Source organism: Pleurodeles waltl, chromosome 4_2 (genome assembly GCF_031143425.1).
Source record: "Pleurodeles waltl isolate 20211129_DDA chromosome 4_2, aPleWal1.hap1.20221129, whole genome shotgun sequence".
Classification (NCBI taxonomy): Eukaryota; Metazoa; Chordata; class Amphibia; order Caudata; family Salamandridae; genus Pleurodeles; species Pleurodeles waltl.
The window spans coordinates 348,282,725-348,298,711 of NC_090443.1; the positions used below are offsets into that span (position 1 = coordinate 348,282,725).

The window sequence follows — 15,987 nt, forward strand, 5'->3', positions numbered from 1 at the left end:
CTAAGTCTGTCATAAATAACCTACATATCTATCTGTTAATGTAACTATGAAAACCGAAGTAGTGAGCGTCAACATTGGCCACACTGTCCTGCCTTTTTGGCTCAGTTTGCGCTATGTAGATACCACATACATACACCGACAAAGGGCCAGCAGAGCTTTCATATTTCCTTGGTCCATGTTTAACTAGTTACCCACGTCCAGGGCTTTTCTTTACATTCTCGGACCTGTAGTCCTATTTCTTTTTATAAAATCAGGCCTACAAGTCTCAAAATGCATTTAAAAAACTTTCACCCCTACCTGGGAAATCTGACCTTGTGAGTGAACAACCAGAGGTGTTTTTTCAAAAGACTAATACATTCATGCCTTCTTGCACTGATTAAAACGTTTTTTAGACGAATCCATATTTTTGAATGCTAACTTTAGGGGGGCATATTTTTAACTGCTAACTTTAAAGACCATATATGTTATTTCCTTGGATAATTATAATGTTCTTGAATCCTATCATTCCTTAATTGGAAAGAGCAATCAAATTAAATGTTACATGATGATAAAAGAATACTTACTTCATTCTGCTTGGTGTATTTATTCTGATTGTACTCTTGTATAGTGTCTCTTTTTACTGTCCGTCACTTCCAGATAAATCCTGGTGTTGAGGGACAGAATAAACAAAGCTGACACACCCTGAGAGAAAACTCAGAAGGTGTGATGGCCATCAGTTTTTTGTTCTTCAATAACAAACACCCCACTTTAGGACTTTGTTTTCAAAAAGCAAAAAAATATTAAAAGCTTGGTGGAATGCCATCAAAACCGACCGCAGTCATACACCATACTTGTTGTACCTTGAAGGGAACTGCCTTGATGGTGGTTCTCTTCAAGGTACACAGATGACTGCTGGGCCAGCGGTTATCTCTAAATTTGACAGAGGATAGTCTACCAGAATCGTGGAGGTAATGCCCTCCACCACTCTGACAGATGAAGTACTGTCTGTCGAACTTAAAATCTTTTGCAAAGTCTTTTTTTTTTTCCTAAAAGTGAAATGATTAAATTCTGTTTCAATATTTATTTGAAGTTAATTTCCTGTTTTAAAGGAATGGTAGAAAAGGAACTACTCCCAGTTCAAACTTCGTGATAGATTGTAGAATACGAGCTGATTGGTACATTCTAAAACAAGACGTCATTGCAGCTGAGCTTTTATTGCATAACGCCTTAATGAGAGATGCAGAGCGATTTAAAAATTACTCTTTTTTAGGGTCGAGCCTGCGTTGCATGCGCTCGTGCATGTGTATCGCAGCGAGACGCTTTAGTTATTAGAAAAGGGCTCGGAGCCCTGTCGATGTCACGTCAGTGTGTTTCATTGGTTCGTGAGCTTGCCTAGTAAAATCTGCTTGCTTTCATTAGTGGAAGGCATGCACACGTCATGCCTTTTCCGGTGGTTAGCCCTCCACGAGCGCAGCGACCAAGTATAGAAAACATGAGAGGCTCGCTGTTTTCTGTCGGATCGGGGACTACTTTTTCTCATTTTCCTAGCACGATTTCGCTTGGCAGAAGTCGAGCGCTTTACACAGTTAATTTTACTTTTTCGGGTTACGTACATAAGAGCACTTTTGCCGATAGATGAAAAGTCGGGTTTGGAGTTTACAACGCGATCAGCTCTAACATGAGCAAACGCGAGACCCGTTGCATTGCAAATGCTTGTTTATGCTGGGAGCCACTGTAAATCTCTAATCTGTTTCCCTATGGACTGACGCTGCAGGATATTTAGCAGTTGCTTGCCTGCAACATTCCATGCTGTGCTAGATACAATCGTTTTAAAGTGCTAAAGGCAATTCTACGTACTGTAGCATCCTCCCCCACCCAGGAGCATGCAAAGAACCATATCACACATGGAGCTCTGTAGAAGATGTCTTTATTCCTCCGCATATGATCATGAACTGCTCTCTGATTACGTCATAACCATTAATAACTACACCTTAACACCTCCCAACAAGTTACGTAATTCCTCTTTTCAGTCTGCCTAGAACTGCAAGGGTCCTAGCATACAAAGGGCCTGATTACAACTTTGGAGGAGGGTGTTAATCCATCCCAAATATGACGGATATCCTGCCCACCGTATTACGAGTTCCATAGGATATAATGGACTAGTAAGACGGCGGGTGGTATATCCGTCACATTTGGGATGGATTAACACCCTCCTCCAAAGTTGTAATCAGGCCCATAGTCCCATAATACTGCATCTCCCCCTTGTTAAAGAAGAACAACAGTTAGATTATATTTCTTCAATAAGTCACTAAGGAGCTCACACTAGTCAGGCAGATCGAGTGGTATGAGATAGTTGAGGTGCACTCTGGTTGTGCACCGGGGGGCACCAGTTCTGATGCTTGATCTGGACTGTTAGGCAGGTTTGCCTTATCCATAATTGCAGGAGCTGGTGAACGTCAAGGTAGGTGCTTAAAATGTGACAAGTTCAGTGTGATGGACTGTTTAGTACGATGTGCCGTCACCATGTGCCCTTTACACGCCATCACCCTGAGAGGATCCACAGCACACGGAGTGTCTGTTTTCTGCTTTTGTTTTCTTGACCAATATTCAGTCAGCTTCATCAAAGACTATTTCCTAAGCTCATCGACACAGGTCAGCATATGTTTACATTTTGCACTTTCGAGAAGTGTCTGTGACATTAATCTTATCAGCATTCAAAGGTCGGTAACTGTCAACTGTGGCAGTTTGGTTCCAATGGCTTTCCCAAATATCAAAGTGCCAGGATTCTCACCACTTGTGGAGCAAAGAGTTGAGTGATGTGCATTGAGGGCTTGACACAGGGCCTGGTTTAGCTTGATTCCCTCCAGCGATGCTCGTTGAATGACCCTTTTGAGGTACCCATGAATTGGTGCACAGCACCATTGGTTTGGTGGCACAGAGTTGTATGCTTTTGATGCTTGGCATTTAGTCTGACCAAAAACTTCTTGATTTCTTTCCTATTGAACAACGGACCATTGTCAAATTTGAGAATGGCAGGGATACCCCACGCTGCAAAGATGTTGTCCAGTCGCTTGATGACCTTATCATGGGTTGTTGATGATAGCTGACTACCATGAGATGATGTCTGCTTCCTAAGGGCCCAAAGAAATCAACTGCAACTCTTTCCCAGACTTGTGCAGGAAGGTCAAACATTGTCAATGGATGCTGCATCAGTTTTGAGGAAGGCAGTTGCAAAGATGGCACTCTTTGGGTTCCCCCTCACCTCCATCGTCTAAGCTGGGGAACCACACTTGGTCTCCTAAGGCTCTTTTGGTGGGTGCATTGCCACAGTGTCCTTCATGGGCTAGGTTAATGACTTGGGGGCATATGTACGAACACATTTTCCCATAGAGATAGTATGGGGAAAACCCTTTGATATCTGCCCCTTGGTGTCTTAGTCTCTCTGATATGACGATTCTTGAGCCTCTCAATACAACACCTTCCTTGGTCACTAACAGTTCATCCTGTACATTTCTGAATTTTTTAAATTTAACATCATCAGCAATAGGTTGAGTGTTCCTTTTTCACTACTGAGTTGAAATGATGTCTTTGAGAACAAGCATGTACATATTGGCATTAGCAGCAGCAATAATCTGTTCAGTGGACATGGCCGCTGGCGTGTTGGAACTCACAATGAAGGAAATGTACTCCTCAGCCATTTTGGATGTTGCACTGTGACGATGCAGTGGTGCGCATGAAAATTAATCAGCAGGGTTCTGATTTTTACTTGGCATGTGTACTATGGCACAGTCAAACTCTAGCAGTCGCACCTCCCTTCAATGCGAGGGGACCTCTTGGCTTTTGAGTCACCAAAAATATTAAGCAGCACTTGGTGGTCTGTAATGATAGTGAGAAGGTTTCAATGTAGAAACACATGAAAATGTTTGCAGGCTCATACTACAGCCAAACTCTCCTCCACCGGCTGAGAAAAGGCATGTTCTGTGTAACACAGGCTTCAGCTGGCATTTGCTACAATGTGTTTCAGAGCATTCACATGACTATTATTTTGAGCAAGGATTGCCCCAAGCCCCACCGGGCACGCATCGACTGTGATTTCAGTATGTAACTTGGGGTCAAAATAGGCCATCTCGATTGCATTCTCAATCGTGTGTTTTATTCTTTTGAAGCTTTGATCACATTCAGCAGACCACTGGAAAGGGGCATTTTGTTTTGTCATGTTTCTTAATGGGGGGCTGTAGCAAAGTCACAAATGTACCTTGAGCATTAACTGGCTATGCCTAATAAGGATTGCATCATGGTGACATCTCGTGGGTGCAAGTAGCTGGCAGTGCATGCACTTTATCTGAGGCAGGAGTCACCTGTCATCAAAGAATATGTACCCAAAGAACTGAAGTTTAGTCTTGTGAAACTCACACTTTGGTGTGTTTGGAGCGAGACCCGTGTCAGCAAGTAACTGGCATACTTGTGTAAGAGACTCCTCTTGAATTGCTCCAAATACCAGTATGTCATCATTATAATTAAAAGCATGTGTGAAAGGTTGAATTGTTTGACATATAACATCCTGAAATATTTCTGCAGCTGCCAACACTCCAAAATGCAACCTTTTGTATCTGAAAAAATCAACATGAGTCGAAACAGTAGTGATGTATCTGCAGTTCTCTTCTAACTCAAGTTGATGGTATCCCATGTTCAGGTCAAGATGGGAAAATACTTTGGCACTGTTCAGTTGTGTGATCATGTTCACTATGTGTGGACCAGGATGTATCTCTGTCTCGATTGCTCTGTTCGCATGGTGCATATCAACACAGATGTGCACTGCACTTCAACTGTCCTTTTTGACACCACCACTATGGGAGAAATCCATGTTGTAGGAAAGGTGGAACATTCAATGATATCATGCTTCACCAGCATTTCTAGTTCTTTCTCAATGGTTTCTTGCAAGTGAAAGAGACTCTGTGGTGCCGTTGGGCAGCAGGGTGAATGTCCTAATTAATGTGGAGTCACACTTTCATTGTTTTGAGCCTTCCTAGGTCATGAAACAACAACAGAAACTGTCTTACAATTTCAGATTGAGTGTGACGGTTATAATTGAGAGATATCAGTTCCATGCCAGATGCAGTGGTAAAAGTGAGTAGGCATGCACTGGATGAAGTCTCTTGAAGAACGTGAATTGGCGCTTGCACTGATACTGCTTTATTTCACAATGTCGCTATGGATGACCCTTAACTCTGCAAGTGTTTATAAGCAGCCCACATGTATATCTTAGTGTTTGATGGGTTAAGGTATGCCACAGGAGATAGATTCTTCTTGACTTGCATGGTGTTAATAGACACTCCACTGTCTATGATAAAGGTTATGGAGCAACCATTGACTTTTATTGTAATCTTGGGGCAATGTTCAAATGAATTCAGTTATTTTGTTTGATGGTTTGTCTTTTGTTCTACCTTCCAAACAGCCAAACCAACATGCGTCTATCGTTCCTTGGTTGACATCATCCTCACACAGCCATCTTCTTCACTTGAGCTTGATAATGACGTTGAACAGCCTTTATAGGATGAGCTTAGTGACAATCAACTTTGGTTTCTACTTGTCATAACTGGTGCTGCTTTTTGGCCTTATGGGCGTGGTGAGAATGCTTCCAGAACCTTCTGGCATCCATTTTCTCTTCTTGCTGTGATGTAATTGGTTTCTCTTTCGCTTTGCAAACCATTATGAAGTGATGTTCTTTCCTGCAACCTTTGCACACCTGTCCTACGGCTGGACATTTACCTTTATGGGGAATTGAAAACACACATCAGAAACACAAGTTTTTCTTCCTTGAAGACATTGATTGGCATTCATTTACCTTGTACTTGTGCTTTTTATGACCACCTCCTGTAAATCTTTCGCTGTTCTAGCTTCCATTTCATCAGCTTGTCGATCTGCTCTTTCATCATTTCTTGCAGCCACTAATATTTTCTCTAGACTGAGGCCCTCATTTCGAGTCTGGCAGTCCGAGGACCGCCAGACTCCCAGTGGTGGTCAGACGCTGCCAATGGGGCGGGCCGACAGCCGCATAATGACCATGGTAAAAGTGCCATGGTCGGGCCACCGGCACTGGTACTTTTTCGCGGGCCAATGGCTTGGCGGTGCTGGCGATCTTAATCCTCCAGGGAAACGCTGCAAGCACCGCTGCCCTGGATTATGACTCCGGTGTCTGCCAGCTTTTGCACAGCAGTTCCACCGCCATGCAAAAGCTGTTGGAGGCTGGGTGCCAGGGGGGCCCATGGGGACCCCTGCTCTGCCCATGCGCTTGGCATGGGCAGTGCAAGGGCCCTCATGCGCTGCCTCATCACGCTTTTCACTGCCAGAATTACAGGCAGTAAAAAGCGCGACGGGTGCTGTCACACTCGATACACTGCAACATCGCCGCTGGACCGATTACGAGCTGGCGTCAATGTTGTGGGCAGTTTCCCATTGGGCCAGCGTTCAAAAACTCTGTTTTCGCCCTCTGGCCCAGCGGGAAACCCATAATAGGGCCATAGGGTGGAAAACCAAACTGGCGGTTTTCCGACCTAACGAGTTTGGCGGGCGGCCTCCCCCACCCGCCAAACTCAGAATGAGGCCTTGAGTGTCTCTCTCTCTCTCAACATGAAATACTTAATAGTTTTCTTGTCACCTACTTCTTCTAAAGTATTTATGAAGGTATGAATGTCTCGATCCATGCGGTCCATCTGGGGCCAATATTTAGCTTTCTGGTGGTGCGGAATTTCGGTGGTGGTTTCTGAAACACTGCAACATCATACTTCATGCTCTTTTATGCAGCCCTTAAAATAATTTGCCACTCCATTGACGTTCGGAGCGCTGAATGCTACTCGCCGCTGTGCACACATTGGCTTCTCAATTTGACTTGGGTCATCACACCCGATTCAAGGTCGTGTGGCACTTCCTTCGCTCTTGCTGGTAAGTACGTTTGTACTTTCGTACCTGGATATCACTGCCTTTAGCGTTTGCTTTGCATGGATGGCAGCTCTGTGTTAGGGCGCGACACAATATTTCTTCTTTCAGCCTTCCCAACAGATTCTGGTGGGCTTTCAAAATGCTGTCCTCCTCAGGGCCTTCCACTTCTTTGAGGGCTCTATACGGGCTGGAGCGGAGCTTCCGCTCCACACATGCCAACTTCAAATTTCTTCTTATCGATTTGGGAGCATGTGGCATGCACAAGCAGTTTGTTTATCATTGCAAACTCTCAGGGAGAGCAGTCTTGTTTCTTTGGGGCACAGATCCCCTACACTTCGTCAGTTGTAACATCCTCCCCAGCCCTGGAGCATGTAAAGAACTATGCCACACACGGAGCTCTTTAGCTGATGTCTTTATCCCTCCACATCCGATCACACACTACTCTCTAAAAATGTCATACCCGTTAATAACCACACCTTAACACCTCCCAGCAAGTTACATATTTCCTCTATTCAGTCTCCCTAGAACCACAAGGGTCCTAGCACACATAGGGGGTTATTCTAACTTTGGAGGAGTGTTAATCCATCCCAAAAGTGACGGTAAAGTGACGGATATACCACCAGCCGTATTACGAGTTCCATAGGATATAATGGACTCGTAATACGGCTGGTGGTAAATCCGTCACTTTTCCGTCACTTTTGGGACGGATTAACACCTTCTCCAAAGTTAGAATAACCCCCATAGGCTCACAACACCACAAGTACATGGGACTAAAGTAGTCCAATCAGGAAAGGGTCACCGCCTGGATCACAATTTTACACTGAACCATTGGTAGCATCAATAATATCTTCTGTAACCAGCATATGTGAAAAAAGCCTGTTAAACAGATTGCTGCCTCTTCTGGAAATGGGGGTTGGTCTAGTTTAGCTGGCCACCAACAGGATGACCAGATCTTTAGAGATCCAATCAGGATTACCACCTCTGTCCTGTCCCCCTTCAAGTTCAACAAATTGATGGCCGTCTGTTGCGCAGCCATCTACAAGCAATGCTGGAAATTCTCAGCAATAGAGTAAGGGTCCGATTTATATGTTGGCCGGACGGGTACTCCACTGCGGCAGTGAGAGAGTTTTCTCCCTGACTAATTTAATTGCTGGCAGAACTTACATTTTGCTCTAGGGGAGACTACTCTGTCTCTGCTGTGGCCAAACATCTACAACAGCAATGGGCAGTAAGGGCCATCAGAGAAATAGCTACATGTCTGCTGCCCAATGTAGATGGGCAGACAAGTAATAATTTTTTACTGTTTTTTACCGCCAGGTAAAACCTAGTGGTAAGGAACAGGAAAAACCTTATAATGTTCCCCCCACCGTGGAGAAAACTCCCAAGATGAGTGGAACATTAGATGTTTTCTTTACAAAAGGAAAATACCATTTTGTGATTTTTTTTTTTGTAAAGAAAAAACAACTTTCCCATGCTACAGGGCACGTTCTGCTGATGCAACCCCGTGGCATAGAGTAATATGCATTGCCTGGAACTGCTGTGACAACGGTCCCTGCCAATGCTTTTATAAATGACTGCCTACATGGCGGTCATTTATACATTAGGTGGGTGGTCCCTCCGTCATGGTGAAGGAGTAATTTACTCTATCCCCATGGTGGAGCACGGGGCTATCTGCCTAATATTAATTCAGGCCCTGAGTCTCCTCATTAAGAAGGTCATAATCTGAGTAGCATCTGTGTTTGATGAGCAGTTTAGAGGAGCCAAGAGTACAAAATATAAGAAGAACAGTATGGGGCTGAATGATGGTTCCTACGGACCCTCTCCCCTTGCTAGAGGCCGAGTAAAAGGGTAAAATCATTGAGCTTCACCATTAGGGTCCTATTGCTTAAAAAGGAGGTGAGCCACTTCAGCACCATCTCTTTAATGTTGTTAAGCTTTAGCCCAATTAGAAGTGTGGTATGGAATACTGTTTCAAAGACAGCACTCAAATCCAGCTGGATGAGGGCTGTCCTACTTCCTCGTTCCAGGATTTCGCACAGGTATTCTGTGCCTAGTAACAGTGCAGACTCAGTGATATGCTGAGCCCAAAAACCCAATTGTGATGACTCAAGTAAACCACTGGCTTTGATAAATTGCAGCAGCTGCATGTTAATATGTCTTTCAATGATTATTGCTTGTAAAGGTTACAGAGATATAGACCTAAAATTGCTCATTGCAGAGGTATCTGCGTCAGTCACTTCAGTAAAGGGAGTACAGTTGCTTGTTTCAATATGGAGAGCACTATGGACTCAGCTAAAAAGGAATTGCATAGATTTCTCAACATAGGAGAAGTTGTCTTTGCTACAGAGTGAAGACAAAAAAAGGGGGGCAAGGATGCAAGGGAGATCCAGATTTAGGGCCTCATTACGAGTGTAGCGGTCCGAGGACTGCCACACTCACGTTGAAAGTCAGACCGCTGCACTCCAGGTGGTCCGACCGCCCAATTGCAACTTTGGTGGGCAGACCCGTCTAAAGACCGCTGTCCTTGCCGGGATCACAGATCCAGATGGGTGATGGCAGTCGGGCTTATAACCAGCCCTGGCGGCGCCACCTGACTGATTACAACCCCACCTTCCGCCAGACTTTTCATGACTGGGACCCCGCCATGAAAAGGCTGGCTGAAAGCCAGTGCCAGGGGCAACAGAGGGGCCCCTGCACTGGCCATACCTGTGCAGGCCTATGATCTCCCCCCTGGCTAGCACCGTTGGAATACAAACTGTCTGCACAGCAGACAGTTTGCATTCTAAGGGTGCTGGAGTGCTAGGATATTGGCCTTGGCTCCCTTAAAGGAGGCAAGGGCAATATCCCAGCATTGTTCCCAGCAGTCAGCCCGGCAGGAATGCGTATTACAATGTTCAGCCCGGTCAGAACACTGTAATACGCTCAGATGGGGACGTCACTGCCATGGCGGTGGCGTCCTCCCCGTTCCCGTGGTTGGACCGCAAACTCTTAAGGAGCCCCTTAGTTTGCAACAAAATAGTCTGTATTATCACCAGAAAGAAGGCGGAAGTGCCGTAAATATTCTATGCTGCAGCATTTTCTCAAGTTTTTGTTTTAGGAAAATTAAACCCAGTTTTCTCATTTAAAAAAAAAGAGGAGAGCTGGTCGCGTGAAGCTGAGACAGGATAGCAGCAACTAAGGGACAGATGTACATAGATTGTTTCAGGTTTCAAACTGCCTGATTTGCATAATAGAGCCGTTTGCAACTGGAAGAATGCCATTTTCTATATACCACACCTATTTTTGCGATTCAGTACCCCATTACTGAATCGCAAAATAGGTTTGCCATTCGGTATTAAGAAGGGGCATGTTAAGGGCGTCCCTTCCTAATAAGGACCCTGAGGTGAATGTATGAATGTTTTGTGACTAGAATGTGGTCACAAAACATTTGCAGTTTATCACCGACTTCAAGTTGGTAGTAAACCATTCGCAAATGGGAAGGGGTCCCCCAGGGGAACCCCTTACCCCTCCCTTTGTGAATGTGCATGCAAACATTTTTCAAGAGCAGACAGTGGTCCTACTGTTTTCTTTTTGAAACGCATCCCACATAAAAAAAAAATAATGTTTTCTTGAAAATGCATTCACAGACATGGTGTTCTGCTGACCCTAGCAGGCGACCATCCCTGTGATTTTGGCCATTCCTAATGGGTCACAAATTGCGACCTGCCTCATGAATATTCCCACTGGGAACTGTAACCAGTGTCAAACGCACTGTAGTGCATCACCGTTTGCAATTTTGTAATTGCGAATTGCTAAAATTTGCTATTAGGAATGTGCAAACCCACGATTTCGTACATTTGGTCCTAAGTGATGATTCAATAGGTTTTTTACAGTGATGAAAACTGTGTGAGTAGAGTGTTTTGCTGCCTCATTTCACATGGTGAATAGTCAGTTTGTGTTTGTTTCAAGTTCCTTTTTTATAGCGTTTTAAGGCCGTTTAGTAGGAAGCCTTGTTTTCAGGATTATAGTGTAGCGTCCAGCTTCTCTCTAACAATAACTATTCTTCATTTGACAAGAAAGGGATGTCCTTTCTGTAAAGAATATTGTGGATTGAAGAATTAGTTTAGCATTCACTTTTGGAATAAGGGTGAAGGTGGGAGCCCATTTCTGTTTGTCCTTGTGTACTTTGTAAATAATCAGGAGAACATGATGACATAAATCACCTGTCACTGTTTAGTACAGTTTGCAAGGCTCCAATCCTTGGCATCAATTGGAATTCATATGTTTCTGTCTCTCATTGTTTTGAAGTTCCTTTTAATGGTTTCCAGACTTGGGCACTAAAGTAACTATAACTCATGCCCGCCATGCACAGTTTTCTCATCACTAATTTTATTGCAAATGTTGTAGTTATATTATAAATTATGTTATACAGGATGTCATTACTAATGAAATATGTGGGGTAAGTAGTAGTGCTTAGAGAGGGCACGAGTTACAGTCACTTTAGGGAACAGGTTATAAATCTTTGAGATAAGTATAACAATGACTGTTGAATTTCTGTGGTTTTGGGCATATAAACTGTACTAGCCCTATAACCTTTGTTTTTTTTCAATGATTTTCTAATGTGTTTGTAACTCTATATCCTTACTATAACGTCCCTGTAATCTTTCTTGTTTTCACAGAATTTCTAGGTTTAAAAAATATGTTAAGTAATATTTAATTACCCTACATTAATCCAACCCCTGCTGCACATGACCTTTGGCCTTGTGCGACGGGGTTTGGCTAAGTCCATGCAGCCAACCCCCGTAGGCACCCAAACCTGCACCCAAGGGATGGCTGAAAGCCTGTGACCAGAACCTACCACCAACTCCCCTAGGCAGCCAACCCCATGCCATGCATGGCCTTGGCTGTGCACATTGGGTATTGGCCATAGGGCCTGCCAACCCCCTCTAGGCATCTAACCCCCCTCCACACATGGCCTTCAACCGTGCATGGAGGTGGGTCGGTCACATTGCCTGGCCTGCAGCCAGGTTCTGCAGTCAATCCTCTGCAGATACCCTCCCTCACATCTCACATGTCCTTTGGCCCTGTTCGGCAGGAGAACGGTTGTAGGGCCAGGCCAAACCTTATGGCCCACTCCCATATGTAGGCAACCCAGAAGGGGGACACATGTGGCCCCCCTCCTCAACCCGATTTTAGCCCCATAGTCCCCATCCCCCAGGGCCTGGCCAATTGTTGCTGGGTGCCCTAGCCCCTCGCAGGGCACTAAGGGGGTCATTCTAAGCCAGCCCAGGGAAAAACTCCCTTCCCACAAGGATGCCGGCTCGTAATCGAGCCGGCGGAGTGGGAAGGTGCGACGGGTGCTGTTGCACCCGTCGCGTATTTCACTGTCTGCTATGCAGACAGTGAAATACTAGCGGGGCCCTCTTACGGGGGCCCCTGCAGTGCCCATGCCATTGGCATGGGCACTGCAGGGGCCCCCAGGGGCCCCACGACACCCCCTACCGCCATCCTGTTCCTGGCGGGCGAACCGCCAGGAACAGGATGGCGGTAGGGGGTGTCAGAATCCCCCATGGCGGCGCAGCGAGCTGCGCCGCCATGGGGGATTCAAATGGGCAACGGAAAACCGGCGGGAGACCACAGTTTTTCCATTTCTGACCGCGGCCAAAGCGCCGCGGTCAGAATGCCCAAGGGAGCACCGCCGGCCTGTCGGCGGTGCTCCCGCCTCCGTTGGCCCTGGCGGTGCAACACCGCCAGGGTCATAATGAGGGCCTAAGTGTGCACTTTTGGAGACCGAAGAGAGAACCTCAATCCTCCACTCTCCCTGCCAGCTCTCCACCTCCAGCAGGAGCAGGTATTGTTCCCGCGCACAGGGAGTGGCAAAATATGTGAGAGGAATTCTTTCATCTGTTTTCCTTCCCAATGAAAAGCCTGCACCCAGTGAGCGGGTAGCAGTTTTCCTGTTCATGCCCGCTCGGAGCAGACTTACTGTTGGCTCTTGCTTGGTGGGAGCTGTCAAATCTCCTAGCAAGCAACAGCAAACAGCTATGTTCCGAGGGTTGGCACTTTGGGACATAGGGCACCTGCCCCAGGGTGCCAGTCCCCAGGATCATTAATGTCTCTAATGATATCATTAATAATTATATCACTGGCCAAGTCATGAGTGATGTAATATGTGAGATGATAAGCAGTATATTACGGGGTGCAAGTTATAGTTAGGTGAGGTAACTATAACTGCTAAATTTCAGTGGTTTTGTATGTGAGAACTGTGAGCCTAACTATAACGTCCCTGTAACCTTTTTTTTATCTATTTCCTAACTACAACAGCCCTTTAACCTTTGTTTTTTTCAGTGTATTTCTACGTTTTTTTAACGTAAAGTAATTTCACCAAACAGCACCAAATTTATAGGCAAAACAAAAAACACTCTGTCTATGGAAGCTAGGTCCTAACTATAACTACCTAGTGGCAACTGCCACTTGGTAATATATATATATACATACACATATATATTTCATGTTTAGATTTTGTAAAGTATGAGGTACTCTCTTTTAAATGCACATTAAAGAGGGGATGAGAGAGAATCATGTATAGATACTGATAATGTTATAACCTGTTTTGTTTCTGTGTATGTTTGATTATTTTTTCATCTTAGTATGTAATTTCCTAGTTAATGTCCCTCAGTTTCAGCTTGTCGGCCTATGACCTCTAGCATCTTTTATTTTCAACTCATTTATTGTTTTGTTATTGGAGATTTTATCAATATGCTGTTTATTCTGTACTGCCATTGCTTTCCCATGACTTTACCAAATTGTATAGCGGCTCAGCTTTGTTTGATAATGAATTTTATTCTGAGAATTGAATAAAGGTTAAACTTAAGATGTTTCATGGAATGAGTTAAATTTATGAATTGTACCCTTTTTAATTTTACTTAAATAATATAGTTTTAACATAGTCTCTGGGCGCTTGATTAAGTTGGTTAGGATTGTTTGTGGGAACTCATATTGGATGTGGGCCTAGCAAACTAATTTCAGAGAAGCATTCAATCATTTTATTCTGCCTTGAAGATGCAGCTCTTTGCTGGCCAGAAATGGAGCAAACAGTAATGAATTCGATTCAGCTCTTGTCTAAAGTTGTAATTTTTATCTAGCTTAATTGCAGTTTATGTACAACCTTTGACAACAAACAGCAAATAGTTAATTCCCTCACATATCTAAGGTTGTTACTTTTGCCTAGCTTGCTTGTTCCTTTTGTGCAACCTTTGACAGCAAAGCTTTGGACTTCATCCTGCACTTTTTCTGTCATTCTATTAAGTGCATTGTTTCAAAATGTGTCTCTATGCTGATGATCTTCTCAATCCTGCTGATCCAAAGGTGCCTATTCCTCTGGTAAAGGATGCATACATACATTTTGAAGAAATTTCTTAACCCCTTGGCACCCAGGCCTTGTGATGAACCTACCCACAGGTCACTTGTGCCTTGGAGCATATCAGAGAAGTTAACTCTTTCCGCTTTTGGGTGTATGTATGAAGTATAATAGCAATTTTTTTACTAATCACAACTTTTGTCTTTCATTTGTTGGCAGAGTTAATTATATAAAAATCACCATCTCACCTGAGACTTTCAATTACTTTCACATGGGTACAGTTCCTATCTGTTTAAAGTTTTTCTTTGGAAAGGGCAACAAAAGCACGCCTTTATAATGTAAACTCAGATATCAGAAAAGGGTGGTTAGCTTGCTTAAATTTTGGGCTGTATTAATTTGTTTTCTTATCTTAATCTTCTGAGTTTTTTGCATCCTGTTATCGTTGAGAGTATACAAATAGTTCTGCTATTGAAGCGTTAATTTGCTGAAGTTTCACTGTTTGCAGCTAAGATTCGATCATGTTGAGTATGCTTTGAATGCAATGCCATATTGCGCTATGATTTTGAAAGAGCCTTTAAAATTATATCTTATGCCATGCATGTACATATTTGGACCAATTCTAATTTTGTTTATGGCAGCCTTTAGGATTTCAGTTGTATGCAACACGTTGTTATAGCTGATAGAAAAGGAAGAAAATCAGCAAGCCTTTATAGCCATAACACCCACAGGGACAATTTTTCTAGCCTCATCAAATTGGTGATATTCCAGAAGATCCAAAGTAGCCTATTCACTGGGTTTGTGATCTGCAAGATCCGATTAGATCTGTGGACAGTCATAGGCCATTTTTCCACTCTGCGGGAATCCTCATTTTTCAAATATATTTATTTGTTTTTTTAGATTTGCTGTTCATATTACTAATCCTGATTATTGCTCAATAGTGTTCATCATATTAATGTAGTAAAGCCTATTATCAAAATACTTTTTAGCTAAACTAAATAAATATAAAATATTACCTGTGATAAAGAAACGTTTAGGTTTATCTATGTGTTTCAAATCAGTCTTGCTTCTTTGTGAATATTCCAAAGAGGATTGCTTTTCTGCCAAAATATGCTCTTCCTCCTGCTTTGCTTTCTCTAGAATAACCAAATCTGAAATTATTTATCAGCTACATTGAACACTGGTTTAGCCTTCTTCACCATGTATGGGCCATTTACAAAGCATAGAATTAAACACTTGCGCTATTAGAAAGTTAGTCTTATTCGGTAACACTGGCTTGTAACACCTTTGTTTGATGTACTATAAAGATTAGAGCAAGAACTTAAATGGTTGAAGAATAAAGTGCCTCCCTCTTAAATTGTGATGTTGTAAATTACAGGGAGTGCAGAATTATTAGGCAAATGAGTATTTTGACCACATCATCCTCTTTATGCATGTTGTCTTACTCCAAGCTGTATAGGCTCGAAAGCCTACTACCAATTAAGCATATTAGGTGATGTGCATCTCTGTAATGAGAAGGGGTGTGGTCTAATGACATCAACACCCTATATCAGGTGTGCATAATTATTAGGCAACTTCCTTTCCTTTGGCAAAATGGGTCAAAAGAAGGACTTGACAGGCTCAGAAAAGTCAAAAATAGTGAGATATCTTGCAGAGGGATGCAGCACTCTTAAAATTGCAAAGCTTCTGAAGCGTGATCATCGAACAATCAAGCGTTTCATTCAAAATAGTCA

At 43.5% G+C, this 15,987-nt stretch overlaps 1 protein-coding gene across 3 annotated transcripts in view; it reads left to right on the top strand.

The window, feature by feature from the left end:
* Window positions 1-15,987, top strand: part of ABCA4 (ATP binding cassette subfamily A member 4) — a 1,046,570-nt gene that overhangs the window by 960,987 nt on the left and 69,596 nt on the right. The gene's annotated exons all lie outside the window — the stretch shown is intronic.